At 44.4% G+C, this 11,238-nt stretch overlaps 1 protein-coding gene across 2 annotated transcripts in view; it reads left to right on the top strand.

Annotated features, from left to right (window-relative positions):
• Window positions 1–9,996: 9,996 nt before the first annotated feature.
• Window positions 9,997–11,238, top strand: part of SOCS2 (suppressor of cytokine signaling 2) — a 6,452-nt gene continuing 5,210 nt past the window's right edge. Inside the window, exon 1 of one of the 2 annotated variants that reach the window (XM_011933876.1) lies at window positions 9,997–10,389. The gene's annotated coding sequence lies outside the window, so the exon portion shown is untranslated. Of the gene's footprint in view, window positions 10,390–10,582; window positions 10,857–11,238 lie in introns of those variants that run through there. The other variant, XM_011933900.1, reaches the window with a different exon arrangement.

The raw sequence follows: 11,238 nt of genomic DNA on the forward strand, positions 1-11,238 counted from the left end.
GTGAACAAAGAGTGAACACACACCCCAGAATCTCTGGGATGCAGCTAAAGCAGTGTTAAGAGGGAAATTCATAGCACTAAATGCCTACGGATCTGCAATTGACATCCTAACATCACAACTAAAAGAACTAGAGAACTAAGAGCAAAGAAAGTCGAAAGCTAGCAGAAGACAAGAAATAACCAAGATTGGAGCAGAACTGAAGGAGACAGAGACACAAAAAACCCTTCAATAACTCAACAAATCCAGGAGCTGCATTTTTGAAAAAATTAATAAAATAGATAGACTGCCAGCTAGACTAATAAAGAAGAGAGAGAGGAGTCAATTAGACACAATAAAAAATGATAAAGGGGATATTATCACTGACCTCACAGAAATACAAACAACCATCAGAGAATACTATAAACACCTCTATGCAAATAAACTAGAAAATCTAGAAGAAATAGATAAATTCCTGGACACATACACCCTCCCAAGACTAACCAGGAAGAAGTTGAATGCATGAATAGACTAACAAGTTCTGAAATTGAGGCAGTAATAAATAACCTACCAACCAAAAAAAGCCCAGGACCAGGTGGATTTACAGCTGAATTCTACCAGATGTACAAAGAGGAGCTGGTAGCATTTCTTCTGAAACTATTCCAAACAATTGAAAAGGAGGGACTAATCCTTAACTCATTTTATGAGGCCAGCATCATTCTGATACCAAAACCTGGCAGAGATACAACAAATAAAGAAAACTTCAGGCCAATATCCCTGATGAACACTGATGCAAAAATGCTCAATAAAATACTGGCAAACCAAATCCAGCAGCATATCAAAAAGCTTATCCACCACGATCAAGTTAGCTTCATCCCAGGATGCAAGGCTGGTTCAACATATGCAAATCAATAAACATAATTCATCACACAAACAGCACTAAAGGCAAAAACCACATGCTTATCTCAATAGACACAGAAAAGGCTTTTGATAAAATTCAACATCCTTCATGTTAAAAATTCTCAATAAACTAGGTATTGATGGAACATACCTCAAAATAATAAGGGCCATTTATGACACACTCACAGCCAATATCATACTGAATGTACAAAAGCTGGAAGCATTCCTCTTGAAAACCTGCACAAGACAAAGATGCTCTCTCTCACCATTCCTATTCAACATAGCATCAGAAGTTCTGGCCAAGGCAGTCAAGCAAGAGAAAGAAATAAAAGGTATTCAAATTGAAAGAGAGGAAGTCAAACTATCTCTTTTGGCAGATCACATGATCCTATATCTAGAAAACCCCGTCATCTCAGCCGCAAAGCTTCTTAAGGTAATAAGCAACTTCAGCAGTCTCAGGATACAAAATTAATGTGCAAAAATCACTAGCATTCCTAGACACAAAAAATAGACAAGCAGAGAGCCAAATCATGAATGAATTCCCATTCACAACTGCTACAAAGAGAATCAAATACCTAAGAATACAGCTAACAAGCAAAGTGAAGGACCTCTTCAAGGAGAACTACAAACCACTGCTTGAGGAAATCAGAGAGGACACAAACAAATGCAAAAACACTCCATACTCATGGATAGGAAGAATCAATATCATGAAAATGGCCATAATGCCCAAAGTAATTTATAGATTCAATGCTATTCCCATTAAACTGCCATTGACATTCTTCACAGAGTTAGAAAAAACTACTTTAAAATTCATATGGAACCAAAAAAAGAGCCCCTGTAGCCAAGACAATCCTAAGCAAAAAGAGCAAAGCTGGAAGCATAATGCTACCCAACTTCAAACTATACTACAAGGCTACAGTAACCAAAACAGCATGGTACTGGTGCAAAAACAGACACATAGACCAATGGAATGGAATAGAGAACTCAGAAATAAGACTGCACATCTACAAGCACCTGATCTTCTCCAAACCTGACAAAAACAAGCAATGGGGGAAAGGACTCCCTACTTAATAAATGATGCTGGGAGAACTGGCTAGCCATATGCAGAAAACGGAAACTGAACCCCTTCCTTACACCTTATGCAAAATTAACTCAAGATAAATTAAAGACTTAAATGTAAAACTCAAAACTATAAGAACTCTAGAAGAAAATCTAGACAATACCATTCAGGACACAGGCACGGGCAAAGATTTTATGACAAAAATATCAAAAGCAATTACAACAAAAGCAAAAAATGACAAACAGGAACTAATTAAACTAAAGAGTTTCTGCACAGCAAAAGAAACTATCATCAGAGTGAAGAGAAAACCTACAGAATGGGAGAAAATTTTTGCAATCTATCCATCTGACAAAGTCCTAATATCCAGAATCTACAAGGAACTTAAACAAATTTACAAGAAAAAAAAAACCAAACAACTCCATTAAAAAGTGAGGAAAGGACATGAACAGATGCTTCTCAAAAGAAGACATTTATGCAGCCAACAAACATATGGAACAAAACTTAACATCACTGAACCATTAGAGAAATGGAAATCAAAACCACAATGAGATACCATATCTTGCCAGTCAGAATGGTGATTATTAAAAAGTCAAGAAACAACAGATGTTGGCGAGGCTGCGGAGAAATAGGAACGCTTTTACACTGTTGGTGGGAATGTAAATTAGTTCAACCATTGTCGAAGACAGTATGGCAATTCCTCAGAGACATAGAACCAGAAATACCATTTGACCCAGCAATCCCGTTACTGGGTCCCAAAGGAATATAAATCATTCTATTATAAAGATACATGCATGCATATGTTCACTGCAGCATTATTCACAATAGCAAAGACATGGAACCAACCCAAATGCCCATCAATCACAGACTGGATAAACAAAATGTGGTAGATATACACCATGGAATACTATGCAGCCATAGACAGGAAAGAGATCATGACTTTTGCAGGGACATGGATGGAGCTGGAAACCATTATCCTTAGCAAACTAACGCAGGAACAGAAAATCAAGCACCACATGTTCTCACTTATAAGTGGGAGGTGAACAATGAGACCACATGAACACAGGGAGGGGAAAAATACATACTGGGGCCTGTAGGGGTGCTGGGGGTGGTGGGAGTGAGAGAATCAGGAAAAGTAGCTAATGCATGCGGGGCTTAATACCTAGGTGATGGGTTGATAGGTGCAGCAAGCCACCACGGCACACAGTTACCTACGTAACAAACCTGCACGTCCTGCACATGTACCCCAGAACTTAAAATTAAAAAAAAAAATTAAAAATGAGAGAAGTTGGCCTATACTTTTCTCTTTTGTCTTGCCTGTCTTTGGTATAACAGACTACATAATGTTGGTCTCCTAATACAAGTTGTTAAATGTTCTCACATCTCTGTTTTATTTTTTTTTAAAGTTTATGTAGGGTGGATATTATTTTTCCATTAAATGTTTGGTATAATTCATCAGTGAAGGCTTCTGAACCTGGAGAGTTTATTTCGTTAATATAAATAGAGCTATAAAGTTATCCACTTTTTAATTGATTATTTATTTATTTTTATTCTGAAGGTACATCAGCAATCTACTTCTTCTTGAATAAGCTTTGTTAGTTTGTGTTTTATTTTGTGATGGTCTCTGTGTGGGATGTTGGCATATAACTATCTTCTGACTTCCCAGTTGCTACAGTGATCATGTATGTATTTATTCGTATCATCTTATGCTATCATTTTTGTCCATTCAATGGCTGGAATCAATAGATCACAGTATAATCTGTTGTCAGTTAAGATGTGGCAGGGGGAACTTTGTGGTTGTGGCAAAGTAGAAGGCATTGTAGACCTTGGGCTAAAAATATAAGAAAGACAAGGATTTGCTGATGGCTTTGTCAGGCCAATTTGCCTCTTTTAATTAGTATGGATTTTAAAAATGGGAGAAAATTTAGAAAAGAGTAACTGGCTCAGAGAAACTTGTAATAAAAAAAAATACTCCTTCCCTGCAAACATTGGAAAAGCCAGAGAAAAGCCAGATACATTGGCAGGACTTACCAGCATGATGCTTTCTCTCTCTCTTATTTATTTATTTTTTTTGGCATTTTTTTAAGAAACAAGACTTGACTTTAGTATTTATTTTAGAATTGTTGCCACATACTGAAATGTAACAGATTTTTTGATTGGGAGTTTTTGATAACAAAACAGAAAAAAAAAAATTTTCCTCAATTCTTTATCCCTGTCCTATGTTTAAATATTGTAAATCACATTTGAGAATATTATAGTTACATTTGTTGGAATAGTACTCAGTGATTTGAATCACCTATTTTAAAAGCAACTTACTTGCCAAGCTACTTTTTCACTTAAAATGTTCCTTTCATTTATACTAAACCCTATACTGTTTTCTTAAGGACAATTTGTTTACAAGTACAGAATAACCTACTTAATGTACTTTGGTTTAATTTACTTATATTTGAGGTATTTTTTTCTACCATCATCAAAGTGTTGCTACAAGAATAAAATCAGGCATATGCTATAATATGTTGGTGAAGAGAGATTAAAACCATAAGTAAAGGCAAAGTGATAAAGGCAAACTGATATTCTATTACATTCCTTTATGGTGGGACAGAATCATTATGATTGTAAATTTAATGCGATAGGATAGCAGAAAAGGCCTATATGCGTGATCAGCTGGCCTTCCCATGTGGAATGTATGTAGAAGTTGTCCTGTGGTTTGAGGAAGCAGCTACTGTTTGCTGAGCCTCCCTCATGTGGCTCTGCCACAAGCCTTGGCTAAAGGTAGCCTCACCCGTGATTACCCGTGATTGCCAGCCTGCAGGTTGGTTCACTGGGTGCTGCTGCTTCTCAGAATTCCATGACTAAGCCAGGAGTGGTGTTTGTTCTTTACTGATAGGTATTTCTTCTGCCTGCTCTGCTTACCACATCATCACACCAGGCCTTGACCTTTGTGAACCTCTCTGGAAAGTCAAACATACCTAGAGCCTGACCAGGCTTAGGTCTAATAACACCATCAACTGCTCTTTGCAAGGTCATGGAAAAGAGGTTGGAGGTGATTCAAATGAGAAGGAAACTTAATAGCTCATCCAGTCCAAATTTTTCATGACACGGATAGGAAAACAAAAATCCAGAGATGTTAGGGGGCTCCACCCAGGTCCCCTCTACTGTGACGTCTTTCTGGACATCCCAAGGTGATTGCAGTGGTGCTTCTGGCTGTTTGCAAAACCATTCTGTGCACTCCCCCATGACTTCTCACCCTTTGTTAGAATTATCTGTTGATGGTTTCTCTCTTTCTAGAACTAGACCTCTTTGAGAGGAAGGCTGAGTCCCCCTAGTGGGTTCTGCTAGGCCTGGAACCTTGTAAGTACTCATGCATGTTTGTTGACTTGGTGAATCTCTCTCATGCTGTCTGCTAGGTACTATTGTTTTGGGGCCAGGCTCATGGAGATTAAGCAGAAACTTCAAGAAAGCCAAACTCCTCTTGGTAGCAGACCAGAGTCTGAAGGGTAAGCCAAAGTGTAAGCGGGGAAGCACATCCAAGTAGGGGAAGTTAAAAAAAGTGGATCCAGGGCAGAAAGAAGGTGGTAAAAGTGTTTCGGTTCCCTCACTTACAGACGCATTAGATTCATTTATTCATTCATTCAGTAACTTTATATTGGGCCAGAAGCAGTTGTAGGCACTGAAGATATGGTGGTGAATATAACAAAGTCGCTGCTTATATCACAGTGGCAAGAAAGACACTAAACAAATAAATGAGTCCCATACAATGCTGAAGGCAGACTTTTATCTCTCAGGAGTATCTTAATAAAGATCTTCCACTCCCTTAGAACAAGTGTTCTCACCTGAGGTCAACAGACCCCTGCAGATTTAGAGTGAGGCTTCAGGTTGTCAATTAAGCCCCCAAATCTGTGCATCTAGAACATTTTTTCTGCAGAGAAAGTCTTAGATGTAGCCTGCCAATAAATGCCTGCAGAGCCAGGTAGGAATATGGAAGAATGAAATACATCAGGTGTGAGAACCCAGTCTCTTAAACACAGAGGAATATTATTTTCTTCCGCAGAGAAATATACCTTCTCCCTTTTTTTCTGACATATTCAGTCTTTTGGGTCTATCTTTTATTTCCTCACTTCTGGTAGAGGCTTGGGTCCAGATAAATATCTCTTCACTATAAGAAAAACAGTAATGCAAGGGTGATGACAAAAGGCAAACAATGCTCAGTGTTGGGGAGACTTTGGGGCTGGTGAGGATTGGGCGAATGGGAGGGCACATGCCTTCTAAGGCGGGCAATCACTCCTCTGCTTCAGTTGATCACTGTCTTGAGGAAATGGGACCCAGTATTGACAGACCTTATGGCTGGTTAAGAGAAAGCAGAAATCTGGTTCTCTTTGGGGATGAAATCTCAATTTAGTTCACATTTTCTTTAGAGAATCCTGGCATACCAACCAGAACACTCTAAGTGAGTCAAATACGGTCCCCATAGGCAGGTGGTTTGTGACCTCTGGTCTCTAGGTTCTACCAGAATTTCAGATTGATTCGTGTCTTAAATAAGTTTGAAAACCACTGTCCTAGAATATGACTCCCCTCCATTCTGTGGCAGAAAGACAGAGGGCATGGACATTTACCATGTTCCTGGGTCCCAGAAGTCTAGGGGAAAGCCATCTGCCTCACTGCTCCCTGCCCCATCCTGGGCCCAGAGCACTAATGCCAGTGGCATCTGCTCTGTTCCTCTCCCTCTCCCTTTGTCTACCAGCGAGTGTCCTCCCGTTATGGGGATGGAGCAAGTAGTATACTGTAAAAGGGACTTAGTGCTGAGAAGCACCAGAGGAAAAGTAGGAGATGCTCATTAAAGTGGAAGGCAGCTCTCTTCTTCCCCTTCTCCATTCTGCATTCTGCTGTCTCCCCTAAACACCCCCACACCCAACCCCCAAACTCTTGAGAATGCCCAAATCCAACCAGGTCAGGAAAAAATAAACTCACTGGTTCCTGTATTGAGAAGCCCAATTGTGGTGCAGCTTCCATGGGTGCAGCTTCCGGCATGTGGGATTCAAGCACTCAGAAATTTCTCCCTCTCACCCAACCTCAGCTCTGCTCTTTTCTCTGTTGCCTTTGTTCTTTGACAGGCTCCCTCCATGTGGTGGAAAAGTTGACCTGCATGGTCTTTATCACTCATTATTTCAGAAGGGGAGAGCCTACTTCTCCTGTAGCATTTCCATCAAATCCTGAAAAGAAAAATAATCTGGTTAGTTCTACTGGACTTGTGATACTGGACAAACCTCTATGTCCAAGAGCTCAAGGCACTCCCATTGGCTCACCCGGGTCACACACTCTTCAGTGAGTGCATCCCAGGATCACAGGGAGTCTTGAGGGTGCTGTGTGTGGTAGGGTGGTAGGGAGAAGACAAACTCTAAAAGGAAGAGACGGTGGATACTTAAAGCCTACCTTCTGCCCACAGGTGTGTCAGACACAATCTTCAAAGGCCATCCTATTATTCCCCTATCCCCCAAACAAACAATGAAAAACCTTCCTGGCAATTTGGCAGTAGCTCAGTGTGGAGCATTTGTCAATTCCAGTATTAGAATGTCTGCATTGCAAAACCAGAAATGTCCAGTCCTGGTTTGGCACACTGAGGAGATTTTCAAGCCTTGGCAACTCCTCAGTGCAGGCAGCGGAGGAAATGCTCCAGCTTTGTGAAAATCTTCTCCCTTCCCTCTTCATGGAGAATAACCGTTCGTCACTGCTGCCACGAACCTGCCACACTGAACACATATGGTCTGAAAATCTAGGGACAAATGGAGTAACTTTGGAAACCTGTAAATTTTAAAGCCAAAAGGGTGCTCCAGGGAACCAACTACATGAAGTTCTCTGGAAGCCACAGGATGGGAGGTTTGGTGGGGGTGGAGGTGACCGTTGATTTTACGTAGGTAAATGTAAGACAATCTTAATCCATAGAGAGAAAAATCCAAACTCACTGAGAGTAAAAGGATGATAGTTGAAATAACAGCTAATTGTTATTATTTGCTAAGTTCCAAAGCACTTTTCATAGATTATCTCAATTAATCATCACAACAGCCCTGTAAGGTAGGTGCCACGATCATCTCCAGAAGAGGCTAAATCAATTGCCAAAGATCACATATGTAGCAACTGGTGGCAGAGTGAGGATTCATACCTGGGCAGCTTAACTTTAAAGCCATGGTGCTAATGCATCCATCCATCCATCCATCCATCCATCCATCCATCCATCCATCCATTCATTCAATGATTATATTGGATGCCTACTACCTACTAAGAACTATATTCAAGGTGCTGAAGTACAGCTGTGAACAACGCAAGTACAAATCTATGAAGCAGAGTTGGGGAGAAAGTAAGTTGGAGAAAAAAGATATAAACTAGGTTAGATGGTGATCGCGATTAAGGAAAAAACTAGAGCAGGGAGGAGAGAGAAATGTGCAGGGGGAGGGTCAATTCTGAGTGAGACAACAGGCAAGGTCTCACTAAGAACGTGGCATTAAATAAAGATTTGAGGAAGTGAGGGAGCAAACCTTGTAGCTATCTAAAAGAAGAGCATGAGAGGTAGAGGAGACAGCTCTCTACCCGACCTGGTACAAAGATCCTGAAGCAGGGGCAAGGCTAATGAGTTCTAGAATTAGCAAGGAGTCCAGTGTAACTTGAACAGAGTGAGCAAAGAACAGAGCAGGAGGAAATGAGGTCAGAGAGGTAAACACGCTGGAGTGCAGTGGCACGGTCTCAGCTCACTGCAACCTCCGCCTCCCGGGTTCAAGGGATTCTCCTGCCTCAGTCTCCCTCGTAGCTGGGATTACAGGCAAGCGCCACCATGCCCGGTTAATTTTTGTATTTTTAGTAGAGACAGGGTTTCACCATGTTGGCCAGGCTGGTCTCGAACTCCCTACCTCAAGTGATCCACCCGCCTGGGCCTCCCAAAGTGCTGGGATTACAGGCGTGAGTCACCGCCCCCAGCCAGGATTCTTTTAATCAAGTGTGATGCAGCCACCGGGGTTGGAGGATTCTAGGAAGAGGGAACAGCATGTGCCAAGGAAACAGGAAAGCACATAAAAAGGAGTTGCTGGAAGATTCATTTCAACCCACAACCAAGTAGATATTAAATTTACGTTATAAAAATGTTAGGGCCAGGAGTGGTGGCCCACGCCTGTAAACCTGGCACTTTAAGAGGCTGAGCGGGAGGATCAGTTGAACCCGGGAGCTCGAGACCAGCCTGACCAAAGGGCGAAACTCCGTCTCTACTAAAAATACAAAAACTAGCCGGGCGTGGTGGCAGGCGCCTGTAATCCCAGCTTCTCGGGAGGCTGGGGCAGGAGAATTGCTTGAATCCGGGAAGCGGAGGTTGCGGTGAGCTGAGATCCTGCCCCTGCACTCCAGCCTGGGCGACAGAGAGAGACTTGGTCACGTCCCCTCCCCCGCCCCCGCCAATTTTAGGAATAAATACCTTTTTATTTAAGCTACAGTGTGGGCACACCCTTCCTCTAGGATTTTCCATCAAGGAAGAAGAAGCCATATTAGGATAATTTAGAGGGCAGTTAACCCTAGTAGGCATGGTGGTTCTTAAAGGCTTGGGGCCTCAGACTGTACACAGGCTTTACATGGAATCTGATTTGTTCCTTTATCCCGCTCCTTCACCCAGAACCCGAATCTAGCCCTTCATGTTATAAAAAGGGCCAGAGGTCCAAAGAGGGTAAGTGCGTTGTACAAAATTATTCAACTACTTTGTAGAGGATTTTAACTAGGGTTCATTTAGCTCCGCCCACACTATAAAAGGCTCTTTCTAAAAAACGAAACATGATTACGGGCACAAGGCTCCAGCGTTAACAAAGCTCTGTGCTAGCTGGGAAATGGCCCCCTCCCCGACTCATCTGCTTATCATCTGCATAGAGTTATGTACTCAAAAGCAGGAAAATTATTGAGAAAACCATTGGTCCCCGGCTCCAGACCCCAAGGTTGGGAGCTGGTTCACGTTTCCTCACAGAGCCGGCAGGGGGGGCACCAGGCAAGGTTTGCAAGACGCGCCTCCGTCCCACCCCTCCCGCTTCCTCGCCCAACTTCCCATAGCCACGGCCTCAACTAAAAGTGGCCATTGACCTTTCAAGCTTTTGAGCAGTGATGCAATAGAATAGTATTTCAAAGAAAAATGCTTATCGAAATTTTGGATCCGGTTTTCCCGTGATTGTTAAGGGTTTCTTTTAAAAAGTAGGTCACATTCAAGTAGGTCATATTTCGGGGGCGGGTGCGCAGACAAGGAGATGAGTTTCCACTAAGGCGGGGTGGCTTCCTACGGGGTTGGAGGTGAGAATCCCAGATAAGGTAAAGGTGCCGGGATCCTTCCGAATTCCCGGCCCGGGGGCGTCAGCCCTGCAGGGAATGGCAGAGGCACTCTCCGGACTGCCAGACTGCGGGAACCGAGGCCAGTCACCCAGCCCCTTCCGGGCGCGCAGGTAAGGCCGCCCCCTTAGCAGCCGGCGCAGGTGAGCGGGGAGGGCCGCCGGGTCTGCCGGAGACATTGGAGCAGAGGGGAGGAGGAAGGGAGGAGTCGGGTGGGTGCTGGTGACAAGGAGCCGGAGCGCCAGGGGGAGGGGACTAAGGACGGCCGGCGCCGCTTAAGGAGGCGCTGCTCTCTCGCTCGCTGCCTTCCACGACCTGATCAAGGGGACCGCCTCCGGTCCCCGGCCGTGGGCACCGGGCCGAGCACGGCATCCCCACGCCATCAATGTGTCTTAGAGCCGGAGAGTCCCGTTTCCGATGACCCACAGTCGCTCCTGCACGCCCACCCCCCGCAAAAGTGCGGCCAGGAGGGTCGCGTCGAGGGGGCGCCGCCGGGATGTTTAGAGGAACCCACCCCCGTGGCGGGCCCAGGGCCGAGGACCGCCATCCTTCCCTGAACCCGGGCGCTCAGCTGGCCCGGGTAGGGGGCAGGCTCCGGCAGCCGAAACGGGGTTGGCTGTGGCCGGTGGCGGGGGACATCTCCAGCTTGGGCCCGAGCACCCCGGGGTGTGGGGCCAGAGGCAGGCCGACCCCGGCGTGCACACTGTCCGCCTTGCACTCGAGCGCTCTCACCCGGTCTTCTCTGAAGCCTGTGTATTGCGACGGAGCCTCTTTAAAGCGGTAGCGGGGCCCGCGGTCACGTGAGGCCGATTCCTGGAAAGTTCCTGGAAAGCGGCCTCCGCAGCAGCCGGGCGGGGCGCGAGCGGAGCGCTTACTGGCAGGGAGGCGGGGAGCAAGGGAGGCGCGTCGGACTGGAAAGTCGCGCGCACTCGCTGCTCCTGGGACCGACGTTTAACTCTTGC

Source organism: Colobus angolensis, unplaced genomic scaffold (genome assembly GCF_000951035.1).
Source record: "Colobus angolensis palliatus isolate OR3802 unplaced genomic scaffold, Cang.pa_1.0 Scaffold10, whole genome shotgun sequence".
In the NCBI taxonomy this organism is placed as follows: domain Eukaryota; kingdom Metazoa; phylum Chordata; class Mammalia; order Primates; family Cercopithecidae; genus Colobus; species Colobus angolensis.